Genomic DNA, 17,697 nt, shown 5'->3' with positions numbered 1-17,697 from the left:
TTTTGTTGCCGTTTTTTATAGAAAATGTTAAATGATCAGTTCAGTGTTTTCTCGATTGCAATTTCCATAACAGCAGGATTGGTGTGTTACTTGCTAACTGCTGAGAAGCTATGGTGCCTATCAGTTTGCAAGTGTTTCATAAATGTTTGATGAATCAAAGAAGCAAATCTCTTACAGTAGACTAAAAAAGTGGTGTTCATTTTGTCTGACTCAGAAGCAAACTTATGACTCTTATGTCCTTAGCCAATATCTAGCTTTTGCATTTCAACCCAACTAGAATGTTTCTCCACTGGCTTCATGACAGAACATTCCCAGCTGTTTCAGTGCTGCATAGCAAAGCTCTGACAGCTTTTAGAGCAAGAGTCAATATTAGTTAATAATCCATCTGCAGTTGCAGCTATTTCATTTCATCACACTGACAACATATATTCCTCCTGCTCCTGTTTCCTTTGGGACTGGTGTTGCTGAACATCAGTATTTGCAGTGAGGCTCCAAGCTGTGACTATAAATCCCTTTGAGTTATTCACTATTCATTTCCACTCAACATGCTCTAATTAGCTCATAATAAATGCTCCCCAAATACTGTGCATCTTACATTTTTCATCAGAATTTAATAGGAAGGAAGGACCACTCTCCCTTCTGTTAAACAAGCCATCTTTGGGCGTCTTTCCGCATCAGACACATTTGATGCATCTTAATTTATATCTATCATTCAGCTCCATCAATGACCCAAGTTCTATCCTTCATTCTATAGCAGGATATATTCGGAAGTGACGACACTTCCATACAGGGAAGCCTGTGCACACTGCGCAAGGATTCTTGAGGCCTTCTGGTGTGAGAGCATGTGTATGTGTGCATATAATAATGTGCAAACCATTTTCACATATTTTATTCTGAAGAACATCCTGATCTCTGAATAAACCCTCTTGTTTTTCATGTTTTCATTTGCGTTCTGGATTTGTTTGAAAGAATTCTAGCAATTGTTTGCTTATTTGTGTTGTGGAAAGAACCCTACTTCTGTATGTGAAGAATATGTATGCTTTTTAGTTTTATGTGGCATGTGGTGTGTGTGTGTGTGTTTGTATGTGTGGGTATATGTGTGTTTGGTACTTTTGTGTTGCTGTACTTTTTAAACAAGTTATGGTATGATCAGAAAATCTTAGAATTAGAAGAAACTTGCTGTCCAGATAATTCAATCACTCATTGTCAGAGATTCTTGTACCGATGTTTAAAAAAAAATAAACGTATTTGGCAGATGAAAGGCACTATTGCTAGTCCTTCTTTTCTGTCATTGTTAAATAGAACGTCTGCTTTGCCTTGTTCCTCTATGATCATTGTCATACTGGCACTTCTGCTTAAGAAAAAATAGTAAAAAAAATGTCAGAATTTATATAAACTATTTGGAATTGTTTTCCAATTTGAAATGAAGTTTTGGAGTTGTGTTCACAGAATTCTAGAAATTTGTGTAACCAAGTTTGAGGCTACTGCTCAAGGACACATATATGTAGCAGTTAGTATTCCTGACAATACGTCCCTGGATCTCAGAATTCTAGGTCCTAAGTTTTAGAAGGTGTTACAGAACATATGAACATAGCTGCGAAAGCTTTATGAGATCATTTTAAAAACATTTCAGGTTTTCTCAAATGTAGAAGTCTAGAGGCTTTGTATTTAACCTTTCTTTTTCTTTTTTAGATTAAGATGACACAGATTAGATCATTAATTTTTATTTCCACTAATAGCTTTGGTAAACCCTTGATTTAGGATATCATAATATAGGAAGAATAAAGGCAAAGTATTTCTCAGGTGGTAGCAGCCTGATCTCAGCCAGCCAAAGCTCTAACTTTGTTGAATTGTGACAACAAATGTTGTGGTTGATTAAACTTATTTTGAAGTCCTTTATATAGGGTCTATTTCATATATGTCAATTTTTATGCTAAAAACAAAGATTCTCAGTGGCAGAACTTTATGTCAAATTGTACGATGGAGGTTGTAAAAATAACAAAAAATAAGCTGAATGTCAAATCCTAAATGCACATCCATTCTGGTCAGTCAGAAGTATATTAAAATTTAAAAGATCATAAAACAAAAAAAATGATTTTAGGTCTTCCAAAATAAGCGAAATGGCAGTATTTCACTCCTGCTTCTCTGAATCCCTAAGGTTATGCTAGGGGTATAAGTGATAGAAGCTTAGTCTTAAAAGATGATCTGATTTGAATCATTTGAGAGGTTTGAGACATGAGATTTCAGGGGATGAGAAATATTTTGGACAAAGGCTAACATGGGGGTAAATCACGGCACTTGAGGTGTGCTCTAAGGAGATAATCTAGGTATAGAACAATGAGAATCAAGACTAGAATGACAGCAGAATGCAAAGGAAAGAAACCCTTGAATCCAGAACACTGACAGGGCTTAAAGCTGGTTACTGACAGGAGACATGAACGATGATGAATCAAAGATGACAAGAAATTAACTTGGAAATTGAAAAATGAGTGCATCCCAAAGATTACATGGAATTTGATAAGATAGGGGTTTAAGCTTTAAGAAAGCAAACTAGAACAAGTTGGATAATTCTGTGTCTAGCCAACAGTTATCTCTGATGAAATGTCATGAAGATAAAGGAGAATTGCTCATCTCTCAATGTCAAAGTAAAATAAACACATTTGCTTCAAAATTACAAAAAACAACACTATTTTCAACATGTTATTGAAGGAGTTTTGACATTTTTTGGCAACTTGGGTGGATTTGTCAGTCTTAACTGTAGAGAATATCCTATGGTTAAGTATGATTAGAATTCTAATGATTACCCTTGCAAATCAAGTAAAAGCAAGTTTTGAGTATTATATTTTTACATAGCATGAATCTAAAATTCAAATTCTGCATAATCATACTTCACAAATATACTTCTTGTTTATGTGACTAAGTCTGGGAACAAAGAGATTAGAGGGTAAAAAATAAACAATAATTCTTATCTAGTCAGTTCTTTCTGCTAGTAGATATTAAAAAAAACAAAAATCCAGGAAACAAACACTTAATTGGCTGAGTTTGAGAGGTCTGCTTCCTCCATTTCCCATGTACTTTCAACTCAGTATCCACTTATGTAAAAAAAGAAGATATGGGGGAAAAGAAAATTACTGGGTGCTGTTGTGCCGAAGAGATGATGTTTGACACAGTGATGAAAAGAAAATATGTACTTGAACAGAAATTTTATGATTTAGGTCAATTATACACTTGGGAAGAACAAATCCTGTTGAATATGGAGTATGTTGAAATGCTCATGTTATTTTTCACATGTTTTGGGTCTTTTTTATTTTTTTTCTTTTTAGAGAGGTTTTTCCCATTATTTAAAAACCCAGTGGGATTGTAATGGAACTGGGAAATGTAATCCATATGTTTTGGAACCTATTACAATTAAGTCATCAAATTACCATTGAAAATATTTTGACCATTTAAAATACAAGGTCTTTTTATAAATGTATATACACCCACACAAGAAAATAATGCTAAATTCGAAGAATTAGTTTCTGGTTAAATATTTCACTTCCAAATACTTATTTTCACTTTAATGTTGAATGGCATATTAATCAATACATGATATTATGATAGTAATATGTATTAAATAATTTTATTACTAATTTGTCATTAATAATAACATATTAAATTGTCAAGAACAATGTACTATTAAGTAAGCCAAAACTTGTTCAGTGTTCATGTATTTATGACCAATTCATTATCTAAACATGTAAATATTCTTGCAAATAAATTTGCCCAAGGGCAAAATATTTTCAAGTGTACTCAGATCTGTTCTGCTGATGTCCTTGGAAAAAATAATCTTTTTTAGGTAAACAACAGAGTTTGATGTTTGGTGTTTTTGTTTATCTATTGGATAAACTCTTCATTCTATCACATTTGACCTTGAAGTGTAATATTCCCTACTTTCATGAAAATATGTCCTAGAAAAGTGGATTTTTCTTTTTCATTGAGTAAGAACAACTATTCTCATATCCATGATTTGTCTCTGGCATTAAACAGGCTATTTAGAAAAAAAAATATTATATATATATATCACATATGATATATATATATATATATTGACATATATATATATATATCATGTTGTTGGAAGAATCCCCTACTTTGTAATTTGCATTCATCATGGATACTGCTGGATCTGGGTTATCATTTCTCCTTTGCAGGTGAGGTCAGTTAAGCTTCATTCACTGAGTGAGTCATACCATGGGTTGGGTCTTTCTAGGGACTCTTCTTCCTTTGCTTGAATACACTTGTGGGTATTGAAATGTTTTTCACATTTTCTTAAAAGAGCTTTTCCTTTTCTTAGCTAAGATTGAAAGAATTTTAACAAATATTTCTGACATTAGAGAGTATTTATTCAAGGAACTCTAAATTTGAATGCTGCAGTAATTTACAGATTGAAAGAGTATAGCAACATTTGTTTTTCCTAAAGAAGCACATTGAGCTACCACAGCAGTAGGGAAACTTTGAGCATTTATAAAAATATAAATTGCAGGTTATTGCTAAAGAAACATTATTTAAACATAATGTTTATTCATTTGTACAAAAACATTGGTAAAATTTTTGTTATAAATATACCTTGCATTTGAAATAGTTTTTAATTCCCATGAAACCTACATTTTTTACAATTCTTGTATATTAGAAGCAGAAAATGTAGATGGGTGTCACATATAATTTCTAAACTACTCTGTTATGTTAGGTTATGGTTTTCCTTGTGGAGGGCAAGGGCATCACTGTAACAACTACTGTGTGAGTGCGTAATCACACATGTACTGCTACTGGTGTGTGGAGATAGCATGATCTGTTTGTAGACACATAGAAGACAGCCATATGGTTTAGATTCAGGAATGTGTTTTATGAAATCATTTGCAGCCCTACCCTGAACTTCCACAGAGAAAAATCACACAGATGGGAGAGACTCATGGGCATTGTAGTTTAAAAGCCCTTTACGGGGGAACAAACAAAAGGGCTGATAAACTAATAAAGCAGAAATCTCCTACCTGGAATATTGTGAATGTTGTATCCTGGAAGGAGGAAGATATTCCTGGAGTCAGACAGATGGAATTGCACTGTTTCCTCTTGGACAAATTATTCCACTTTTCTGACTCTAAGTTTCTCCATTTTTAAAAGAGAAATCAGATTATTGAACTTTTATATACATTTGAATAAAAATGCTTAGAAAATCATAGCATGCAATAATTGGTTGTGCATGTTTAAATTTCCCTTCCAATCACCCTACCAGATATGAAATGTCATTTTAAGTCATTATGTTTTTTTAAACGGTCAATTAAAATCAAAGTGAAATAAAGGTTGTATGCAAAATTCATAGAAGCAATAGTCATCATAGTAATAAAAGCAATTATGTATTATGTTGTACAAAGAGGCAAGAAGGCACACAGCTTCATGCATACACAGGTAATATTTGAGCCATATAGTTCAGTATCAAAATGAACTTATCTTGTAAAAACATATGAGCAGAGATGTACCAAGGAGCGCGCAATCTGAAGCTGACAATGTTGCACCTGCTCTGAGGCAGGGCATAACTGATTAAGCACACCAGGAGAAGGAATGTGAAAGGAAGCTTGACTCCATAAGGCTCTTCATCTATAAGAACTGGGGGACAGAGAAACTTAGTAGAATGTATCTCAAAGGTTATCTTCCTAGAGGAGGAAGGTGCCTTATTAGAAAGAGGAACTTCAGGAGTTAGAATCAGTCTTTTCTTTCTCCTAAAAACCTCAGCTCCACTGAGCCACCTCTTCAGTCTACTAAAGGAGAGTAGGAACTGAGCCTCCAGGGGCCATCAGCAGTGTCTCTCCTCACCTGATTTCAGGGTAGGGGGAAGAAAAAAAAGAAGAAAGCAAGCAACCTTAATCGGGAGCCTACAGTGAGCTGAAGGCTCCTAAATAATATTCCCTCCTAACTCAAAGAACCCTGTGACAAATAATGAAATATACAAAGAGAGTAAGTAAATCATCCAGATTGCCCAGCTATAAAAGGCTGGATTCAAACTAAATTTTACTGGCTCTGAAATTATGACCTTAACACCTTCTAACTCCTCAACAATTTGTAAGTTTTAAAGTTCCAATTTAAAGAGAACCAAAAATATGACTCTTTCTGTGGAAGGTGAACCAATAATAACTTAGAAAGGAAAGCCTAAGTATAACCATTTGATAACTTGAAGGCAGTCATGGTAACTAGTAGTTGTTGAAAGCTAACTAGGAACAAGGCATTGTGCTAATTACCCTAAATGCTTTGAGAACCAGGAATTCATGCTAAAGGCTAAAGCTGAAAGTCTTTTCGGAGAAAAGCTGGGGAAGCACCAAGAAGCTGAAAAAACAGAAAATGTAAGGAACAGCCTTGTCCCAACCTTCAAGTGTCCAATAGAAAGAGGGACCCCAGAATTCTCTACGCTTGCAGTGAGATCTCTACCTTCCCTACCTTCTGATGTTTCTGGTCTACAACCATGTAGGCCTTGAGGCCTTCAAGATTCACATTTCCTCTTTCAGCCTACCCCGACCCTTCTCTATCTTCTAACATTTTCCCCACTCTGCCACCATAATCTCTTGATCATTGTGACATTGTCTAATTGGTGTCTCTGCTTCTCTTCTTTCTCCCTATGATGTCTTTATGACTTAGTAACTTGGTCAGACTAAAACTGTATTTCCAAGAATTCTCCTTCTAGTATGCTTCTGGATAAGATGGGTGGGGAGAGGTGGTCTTGTGTAGGGGGTGCAGGATTGGAAGGAAGCAGCCAGCATTGTGGCATTAGCACACCTCTACCCAGTTATTCAACCAAACACCAATCTTGGTGCTGCTTTGAGTGATTTTTGTGGATTAATTAAAGTCCATAATCAACTGATTTGAAATTAGAGAGGTTACCCTTGGGGCATCTAATTTAATCATTTGAAAAGTCCTTAAAAGAGAATTTAGGCTTTCTGTGGGGGATAAAAAGATTTTACTTTGTGGACAGCAAGTTCCAGTTCATGTTTTCTAGGACTTTATTGTAGTCTTCCTTTCCTAACTGCCTATGGACAATAAGCTTTGGCCTGTACCCACGGGCAGTAAACCACTCATGGTCTTTTCTTCTTGTGCCTGCCTTGATAACGTCACAATTGGTTAGTCAGTCCCACAGTGTGTAAATCAATTCCTTCTAAGAAATTCCTTAATGTGGGGTATTGACTCCTGACTGAGACACCCTCCTTAGATGATTCTTAGCCCAGCAGCCAGAATGATCTGAGAACCCAATTTAGAACATACCACTCCCCTGCTCAAGCCTTCTAACAATAGTTTCATCTTATTCGGATTAAAAGCCCAAATCCTGACATTCTCTTATATAATTCTCCATGATTTTGTCCCTCATTGCTTCTGTGACTTATTTTCCTACCACTTTTTTTCTTACTCATTCTTCTCCAGGCACACTGGCCTCAGTGCTCTTTCTTGAACATTGGGTTCACTCCCATTTCGGGACCTCTGCAACTCATTATCTGCAGGGCTTCTTCCACCTTTTTCTTTACATCCTCACTCAAATATCTACTCATCACTCTCCATTTGAAATTGAAATCCTAATTTCTGACATACCTTATCCCTATTCCTGTTGTATTTTAATCCACAAAATTTATCATTATGCAACATGTTTTCTTATTTATTTCCTTATTATCTGTGCCCCTTTTATTGATTTGTGTTCTCTAGAGAAATAAAACCAATAAGATGCACGCATATCTATCCTTCTACTCCTCTATCTAAAGAGAGTTATTTAAGGAATTGGCTCATGTGATTAAGAAGGTTGGCAAGTCCAAAATCTGCAAAGCTGACCAGTAGACTGGAAGTCAAGGGAATAGTTAATATCGCAGTTCAAGTCCAAAGGCCATCTGCTGACAGAATTCCTTTTTGCTAGGGAGAGATTAGTTTTTATTCTATGAAGACCTTCAACTGATTGGATGAAATGTTTTCACTCAAATTCCACTGATTTAAATGCTAACCTCATCCAAAAAATATCTGAGCAACTTGTTTTTGTTTTTGTTTTTAAAGAAAAATTCTTGAAAGAAGATTGGGGGGTTGGGGCAGGGAACCTTACTTATAAAGGAATAAAGATAAGAATTATATCATCATTATTGACATTTTATTAATAACAAAATGGAGGCCCCAGGAAATTACATATTTTTGGGATCATATCATTAATGCTATTCAAGCAAATATGTTTTAGGAATTGGATTATAAAGGCAAAGGGAAGCTCTCCCTGTCAAAATGTTTTTCTTTCTTACCATATCAACTTTAGCAATTAATCTGTAGTAGGAGAAATCCACATTTATCTTCAGAATAAATAGCCTACAAGATATTTTTGCCATTCCTATTCTTTAAAATGTTCGAATATGGGCGCCTGGGTGGCTCAGTTGGTTAAGCAACTGCCTTCAGCTCAGGTCATGATCCTGGAGTCCCGGGATCGAGTCCCACATCGGGCTCCCTGCTCAGCAGGGAGTCTGCTTCTCCCTCTGACGCTCTTTCCTCTCGTGCTCTCTATCTCTCATTCTCTCGCTCTCAAATAAATAAATAAAATCTTTAAAAAAAATAAAAAAATAAAAAAAATAAAATGTTTGAATATTTGAAATGGGTCATTATATAAACCAGCTCTTCCCCATTGCTTTTAAGATCAAAGTTAACGTAGTTCTCTGTGACTTGATTTCTTCACTTGTAAAATGGGAGGAATTATCATTATCTTGTAGGGTTGTCAGAATTATAAAGTGCTTGGACATGTGACTGGTGCAGAGTGAGGAGCTGAAACTTCTTATCTCATCTACTCTTTTTTTTAATTTTATTTATTTATATATAGAGAGAAAGAGCATGGCTCACATGAGCCCGGGAGGAGCAGAAGGGAAGGAGCAGAGGGGCATGGAGAGGGACAAGCAGACTCCTCCCTGAGCATGGAGACCTATGTGGGGCTCAGTCTCAAGACCCTGAGATCAAGACCTGAGATCCTGACCTGAGCCTGAACTAAGAGTCAGATGCTCAACTGACTGAGCCACCCAGGAGCACCTATTGTGACTCTTCCTCTTATTATGTTTCCAGTCATCACTACTTTACCTGGTATCCTTGGATTTCCTCTAGATCAAAAATTCAGGAGCAAATGACATTTTATGCTCACAGAAAAAACCCAAACAAACAAACACCTGAAAAGTCAATGTAAAATAACACTGAAGTTTCAACTTGTTTGTGATTTCATGAATTTCTTTAAGAGAAAGGAGTAATGTTACTCTTTTTTGCAAGGCAGATTATCCCAGTGTTATGCCATTTATCATGCTTTTGCTCTTTATTTGAGCATATTTTTTATACTTACCAAATCTGAGTGAACTCAAATTTAAACATATTTTTACCTTGTTTTCTGCTGCTGCCAGTTTCAACTCCTGCTGAAAAATTCACAAGCACTTGTTTTTGAATGCTAAAACCCACGTTTCTCTCAGAAAAGATTTTAACTTCTGTCCCTTCCCACTTTTTTTCAAAATCCTTTTTACTTATTCCTCTCTCCATTTTAAGCAATTTTTCCCAGCTACTGAGATTCAGGCAACATTGTTAGGTGTGCCTTTGTGAGCTACAATGATGGCTGCCTCTTGTGTAGTAGCAGATATTACTGGAAGTACATCACCTACATTAACTACAGCAATCCTCATAAGGACTCCAAAGTGGGTACTATCACACCTACCATAAGCAGATGGGGAACCTGAGTCTGTGAAGGGAATGCCTATTCCAAGTTCACAGAGCTAAAAATTCTGTGTGTGACTATAATCCCAGAGGGCTAACTTCAGATATTGTATGTTTAAACTTTTATTATACTTAAGAATATTATTTTACTTATCTATATTCTCTTTTTTGACAATTTTTGTAAAGGAAGTTGAGGATAAGCTATTAGTAGTGATGAGAAAAATTAATAGGAATGCATCAAACATTCTTCTTGAAGGAGATACTGCTAAGAGTAAGTTGACTTAATTTTATAAACACGGATCTAACTGAAATGCAACTATAATTTCTATAACAAAAATTTGAACCTTTCACCAGCATTGTTGGATAAATATAAAAGATTTACAAGGAAAAATCCATATTAGCCATATGGATAATTACATGTCAATCATTAATTTGGCCTTATAATTAAAACTTTTGAAAGATTTAATAAATGCTTTCTTAAGAGATTAACAGAACTACTGTCAATCCATACAAATTAATTGAAAATCTTCACCTATTTGAGTTTGTCCTTTTCTTAATATATAATATTTCTTTTTATACATGGCTTGATTTAATTCATATGTACATTCATTAACAAATGCATCAGTGTACAAGGAATTACATAAATAGCATGAATTCTAACTTGTGGAAAGTTAGGTCTGACAATCCCATAGAAAATCAAAAGAATATAATGCATACATTCATAAATTCAGCAAATAGTGAGAAAAACAGGCAGTAATGTAGAATCATATTTTTTAAAATATTTTATTTATTTATTTGAGAGATAGAGAGAGAGAGCACAAGCATGGGCAAGCAGAGGTAGAGGGAGAAGCAGGCTCCCCGCTGAGCCGGGAGCCTGATGCCGGATTCAATCCTAGGACCCTGGGTCATGACCTGAGCCAAAGGCAGACACTTAACCTACTGAGCCACCCAGGAGCCCTAGAATCATATTTTTAACAAACAAAATTAGCTGAAAGGCAAGATAAAAATGAATAATTTCAGAATTGTTTGGGTTTTTTGAAGAAATTAATGTCACTGTCAGGACAGTTAATTGGTGTTGAAATATATTAAATCATATTTTAGTTTTTATTTTCTAATGTCAGGGTCAGCCATTGTGCATCTAATCTGGAATGTCAAACTTAGATTTTTACTGACTTTGTTTTAAACTTATTAAAAATCAACTGATCAGCTCAATACAATAGTACCTTGTAGAGCCCAGGTTGCCTGGCCAGTTGCTCATTACTTTTAATGGCAGATGTACATTTACCCACAGTGTAGGCTATCAAAATTTTATTTGAAAAATAATGCAACTACTTAACATTTAAGAGATCTCTGTTCTCATGACAGTTTATAATTATATTTATCAAAGCAAGTAATTCAGATAGTAATCCAAACTGAACTTTTCTACATAATATTTGATATTAAATGATTATAATATTTAGTATGCCTTATTTAAAAGTATATTAAATGTGTTAACAATTATATAGCAGGTGGATTATTATTTAACATTAAATCATCTATTCATTTTGGTTTAAACTGTGTTTACAGTAAATCCCCATTTAGAGTTCGTCATTATTTATAGGCAAGGTGCGACTGTTTTAGTTCAATGATATCAGAAACACATATTGCTAAGAGGATGATTATTTTTCTTGTCCTTCACATGGTATCACAGGTTATAATGATTTTAGCGTAGTCAGGGCTAGCCATTTGGAATCATAATGATTTGTTCCAAAGGGCTTAAAACATTCTTTGGTTTCTGCAAATTTCAGAAAAACATTTATAATAATTACACCTGGAACTAGAGTTTGGATGTTTTTCTATTCTTCTACTTATTCTACAAAGATGAAAATTGAAATAAAATGAAAACTTTCATTGTATTAATTTCATCTCATGTTAATGTTACAGGAATTTGAACATGAGTGTTGCCTAGACATTGCTATTTTTGGAATGAGGCCACAAATATAGCAATGCCATTTAAATTTGTCTGAAGGCAGTCAAATATGTAGTATACCTAGATTTAAAAATTACTTCATTCCAAATTTCCAGCTATAAAATAAGTCATGGGAATGTAATGTACAACATGATGACTATAGTTAATATTATATTGCATATTTAAATGTTACTAAAAGAATAGATCTTAAAAGTTCTCATCACAAAAAAATTTTTTGTAACTATATATGGTGATGAATGTTAACTAGACTTGTTGTGGTGATCATTTTATAATAAATGCAAATATTGAATCATTACGTTGTATACCTGAATCTAATATGTTGTATGTCAATTATAACTGAATTAAAAAGAAGTTACTTTATTCCAATTGGTTGAATTGATTTTGTATATAGACCTCTATTTCTTATGATACAGAATTTTGGGGGGGGAATACAAATCCAAAAATTTGCAAAAGAAAGTTAAGAGTTGAAAGGAATATGGAAAGATATGTTACTTTTTATAAAATACTTATATGTTGTCATTATATAAATGTTTCTCTAAGATCATTGAGGAGTGACGGGGGTTTAGAAATGGAAAACAAGTCAACCCCTTACAAAGAATGTGGCTAAATTTTCACTGAAGCAAATGAAAACAGTTCTCTCATTCATTCCTTGATGTCTAGTCATCAGCCAAACAGCCCAATTCATAAATGGATCTCACAGAAGGCAAACGCAAAGTGTCTAAAGGAAATTCATTTTAATGAATTCAAAACCAGATGTGTATTAGACTGTTTAATGTAACAATTAAAGTCCAGAATATTATGTTTTGATCATCATACAGCCTTGGTTCTTAAGTCTTGCATAGAGAAAGAAACCAAATGTTTAGCAATTTCATGTTTGACTAATTTTAAATTGCACAGAAAATAGTCAATGCAAGTGACTTAGTGGAAGTACATTTTTCACAAAATTTAAAGAGTGTGCGTATTCATAGAACATAATCATTATAGATACACACGTATACTTGTAGTAGTGCCACGTTTCTATTCTGATTTTAATCCGTTCTTGACATCATTCTAAAAATCAGGGTAGGATGTAACAAACTTCCTATTGCAAATGAAAGTCACCAATAGTTAAAAAGCAAACTGGAATCAAATGGATCACCATATTTGCAATAGGAACAGTGTAACTTAAAATCACTTGGGCTACAGATGAGAAATGTCAAACAAAAACTTCTAGAAGTTGAGAAAAATTTTCAAACTTTGCATATTTTTGGTGGAAATTCAATGAGTGGGGCTTTCATTAGTTTTTTTTAACTTTTTATTTTTTATTACGTTATGTTAGTCACTCATTCATTTTGAAAAAAGAGATTAACAAAGAATGAGAATTTCCTTGAACAAATCTGGGCAGTTGATGGCTGAAGATGGAGAGGTTTATACCAGGGCACCAGCCCAAGTCTGTGTTTCTAAAATAGGTTCTTTGCCCACCCTCTGTGGGAGGGACCTACTTACATTGTGTGGCTAGAGGAATGATAGGCATGCCAAATGACCTTTTCCCAGTTAACTACAATGTTTCTGAACTTTTCTGAAATAGACGTCACTTCACTTGAGAGACTGGTATCTGGAAGCTAAAAAAGCAAGGTTTAGTTCATAGAGTTTATTCAATTAAATCACCTACTATATAGCTCTCAGCAAGACTGGGGAAACTGGTAAGTCAGAATTAAGTAAAGTTTGATGGAAAAGGGATAAAGAAAATATAGTAAGAGGCTATTCAATCACAAGTTGGTCAATAAAGACTTCTTAAAGGCAAGTTATTTTTATTTCCTATATCATTAAGTCTTAAAGATTATCTGTAGGGGCGCCTGGGTGTCTCAGTCCATTAAGCGTCTGCCTTTGGCTCAGGTCATGATCTCAGGATCCTTGGAATAAGCCCAACATTGGGCTCATGCTTAACCAGAAGTTGGCCTGTCCCTCTCCCTCTGCTCTTCCTCCTGCACTCTTTCTCTTTCTGTCTCAAATAAATAAAATCTTGGAAACAAAGAGATTATCTGTAAAAAGGCCTACCGGATTAAAAAAAGAAGAAGGAGAAGGAGAAGAAGAAGAGGAAGAAGAAGAGGAAGAAAAGAAAATAGAAGATATGTGACCAAAATGTCATATCTGAGGTTAAGACCTCATCTGTTTTATTATTTTTTTTTGTTTTTTGTTTTTTTCATCCGTGCCCAAAGGAAGCATCATCACTTTATTCAGGAGATAATCAAATATAATACAGGGCTAACACTGACAAATAGCTGCACAGAGAATTATATAAATCTGCTCCATTTCCCAGAAGAGACTCAGTCACTGTAAACAAGGAAGAAAAACCAGGACGGTGCCTAACCTATTGCAGTGTTTCAAGCAAGCGTCCCCACACTCCCGGAGTGAAAGTGGGCCTCAGGTGGAGGTGATCCTTTCAGCAGGAGGAGGGGGAGGCAGCACCCGTGCGGAAGTCCGCCGCCGGAACCCCACCAGGCAGCGCTCAGCGACAGGCCTTGTTAAACTCCCGGAGGGCCCAGCGCTTGTTCTCAGCTGCCTGCTTGAGTTGAGTGTACTCTTTTACCAGCCTGTCAAACTCCTCCCCAAGGACCTCATAGGTGCTCAGGACCTATCGGGACTTCTCCATGTCCTGTTCTTGTAGGCGAATGGCCCCCTCCAAACAGTCCCTAATGAGACGATGAACTTCCACTTTCTCAGCAGTATAAGTGTCAGACAAGATTTTTAGCTCCTCCATCCTCAGCTTAAGGATTATGGCACTGCACTTGATCTCCAGGTACTGGGCATTGATGCGGTCCAGCTCAGACTGAGTCTTAAGCCGGTGCTCCTGAAGAAGCCTCTGCAGCAAGGCAAGGCAGCGCAGAAGTACCTGGGAGTAGGTGGCACTCTTCTCGAGCAGCACCGTCTGCTCCTTCTGCTGGCTCTTGGCATCCTGGCATTGCTGCTTCTCACCCACCAGGACCTCCGCCAGTTTCCACACCTTTGCTGCCTTCAAGGTTTCACTGTCGGAATCTGAATTGGGGTCATGGTAGCAGAGTAGGGTGAAACATTTCTTCTTGAGCTGCTCCTCCACGTCCAGTGGGAGCCGAGCTCTCATCCACACAAAATCCTCTGAGGAGGGCATGAGCTCCAGAAGGTCTGCCTTCTCCAGCCCCAGCAGTGGAGGCATTTCCCTCTCCTGGCTGGGACCTAACAGTCGTGTCAGTTCAGTCACGAGCAGCCGCTGTTCAAGGGTCTCATGAAACTTTTTGTCCTCAGAAGTTAAATTTGTGTCTTGTGTCTTCACATAGTAGTCCACAAGCAGCTCTTGAATGACTCTCTGTAAAATCTCAGACCTCAGCCATGTTGTCTTATGCAGTCGAACTTCCTTCCATGCCTGAGCCTGCTCCTTTGCCAGGGTGAGGCTTAAGCCGCTCTCATCCATGTGCTGTGAGAGACCCAGCAGCAGTTTGCTGAAGTACGGGTTCTGTAACAGGTCCTCTTCACTCAGGTTACAAGGAGGAAGCTGTTTGCTGCACACTTGTTGGAGTATTTCCATCCCCTCTCCAGGTGAGCAGAAATCTCCGGATGCCATCTGATTTTCTTGAAATTCTGCACACCAGAGGGCAGCTGAAGCTCCCGAGGCCGTGCGGAGCGGGCTGGGAAGGGCTGGCCGGCAGCGTCTATACCGCGACCCCGCCCCCTCATCTGTTTTATATGGAGGACAAACTAGAATTGGTACCATCTCATAAATGAAATGAATAGATATTGGCTTATATCTTATATACTATATACTCATCTGGAAATTAAAATTCCAAATTTAATTTTCATCTTACTTTTTCAATTGTGAAACATTAATATTACAGAGATTATATATGGAAAATATATTTTAAAGAATATTAATAAAGTAAATATCCATGTAACTACTACCCCGATTAAAAAAGAAAATGAATATTACCTGTAGTTTAAAAGCCTTGTAAAAAGTCTTTTCAAATTGCCTCCCACTTCTATTTGAAATTCAAGAGAATCCTAGTGTATTAATAAGGGTTCTCCTGAGAAATACATATGTTAAATATATAAGATATATATGCATATATCTTAAATACATAAAAATATTTTACTGTATTTGTAAATAAGAATATTTATTTCTTAAGTATTATTTTACAGAATTGGCACACATGACTGTCATAACTGGCAAGTCCAAAATCTGCAAGGCAGGCTCAAAGCCTGGACACCCAGAGAAGAGTTGATACTACAGTCCCTTAGGGAATCATGGTCTTTTCTGTTAAGGCCTTAAGGGAATTAATGAGGTCCAACCCTGTGATGGAAGGTAATCTATTTCACTCAAAGTTTACTGATTTAAATGTGAATCATCTCTAAAAATTACCTACAGGGCAACATCCAGAAGTATTCAACCAAACAGTGGGGTACCATGGCTTAGTCAAACTGACACATAAAATTAACTGTTACACTCTGCAAAAATCTCAAGAATGTCAGTTTAGATGTTTATTTCCAAGTGAAAAGAGATATATGGAATACACTCTGCTACTCTAGACATCACATTTTAACTATGCTTTTTTAAATTTGGGGAGACCATAGTTTCATGTCCAACTGGCTAATAGAATGTTTGTAAATTAAACCGGTAAATAATGACTATCTATCAAACATTTACTTTTAAAAAATGGCAAGATCTTATTTTCAGTGTCAAATTAGGGCAGAAAAATATCTAAAATGCATAGTTATTGTTATTAGTCATCTAACGTAAGACTTACCTTTAACAAAAGACGTATTGTAGCTTTTATTTTCTGCTACCAATCCCACAAATGTGAAATGTACCTGAATGTCAAAGTATGCACTTTCACCTGAAACTGACAACCTACTTCTTTGTCCCATAACAAACTTTATTAATGTTGTACCTATTCACACATCCTACTCAATTTCCTTATCACTGACTAATTCATCTTATTCCTATTTGAATTTATCTCTATCACTTTACAAAAAAACTCTTGCTAACATTAGAGAGAGACTCAATGGACATGTTCTAGTTCTCAGCTTATGAAACACCCCAGAAGTATTCAGTACCTTTGGCTTTGCTCCCTGTCTTGGAGAGAACTACTTGCAGGTGTCAGGCAGAGACAGCCATCCAGGGCTGAAGCTCAACCTTGAAGTAAATATGAAAGATGTGATAGTGTCAGTTATTCTTGAATAGGTGGTAACTGAAGCTGTGTTTATGGATGAAATCATCTAGGAAGTATGGAGTGTGAAGAAAGAAGTCTTGGACAAAGCCATGAGTAGGTAATGTCAACACTTACTGCCTGAGAAGTCAGGAAAATAAGTAGAAAACCAGCAGAGTGTGGCATTGCGGAAGGGAGAATGTGTTTCAAAAAATGTGGTTGTTCAACATTGTAGAAAACTGATGAAATGTCAAGAAAGATGAAACCTTCAATATTTGCAATGGGAGGACATTTGGGAAACTCAGAGAGGAAGAAGACAAATTGGAGTGAATTGAGGACAATCTACATTTGTCAATTTCTTCATACTGCATAAAAGGTGACTGAATTCCTGATTTTTTTCAATGTGACCCCATTCTATATCTATCCTTCTTTTTTATATCTTACTTTGACTTTCAAAATTTTCTCTGTAATGAAGATGACTATCCTCTTATTTAATTCACTCAATTCACCACTCTATTAATTCATCCAAAGCTATTTAGTGAGTTCTAACTCTATGTTAGTATTGTCCAAACACTGAAAATTCAGCAGTGAGTAAAATAAAGATGAGGTCTTTGCCACAATTCATTTACTAAATTGTCACTGTACAGATTGTTTTAGCAGATTTGCTGAGGGAATAAGCAACCATGAAATCTCAGTGGATGCAAAATAAAGCAACATTTATTTCTTGTTTAAGCTACACATAGGCTAAGATCACTGACAACCTTACATATTTTTCCATTCCAGGACCCAGACAGAAGACAGAAACAAATGGGCTGGCAAATTTATTAGTACATCTTAAAGATTCTTCTC

At 35.9% G+C, this 17,697-nt stretch overlaps 1 pseudogene; it reads right to left on the bottom strand.

Moving 5' to 3' along the window:
* Positions 1-14,053: 14,053 nt before the first annotated feature.
* On the bottom strand, positions 14,054-15,363 carry LOC114218684 (HAUS augmin-like complex subunit 4 pseudogene; annotated as a pseudogene).
* Between the last annotated feature and the right edge of the window lie 2,334 nt (positions 15,364-17,697).

Source organism: Eumetopias jubatus, unplaced genomic scaffold, assembly GCF_037043125.1.
Source record: "Eumetopias jubatus isolate StellerSeaLion01/CBP00866 unplaced genomic scaffold, mEumJub1_p1.0 scaffold_1, whole genome shotgun sequence".
In the NCBI taxonomy this organism is placed as follows: Eukaryota; Metazoa; Chordata; class Mammalia; order Carnivora; family Otariidae; genus Eumetopias; species Eumetopias jubatus.
This window is presented reverse-complemented; position numbering and strand designations above follow the sequence as displayed.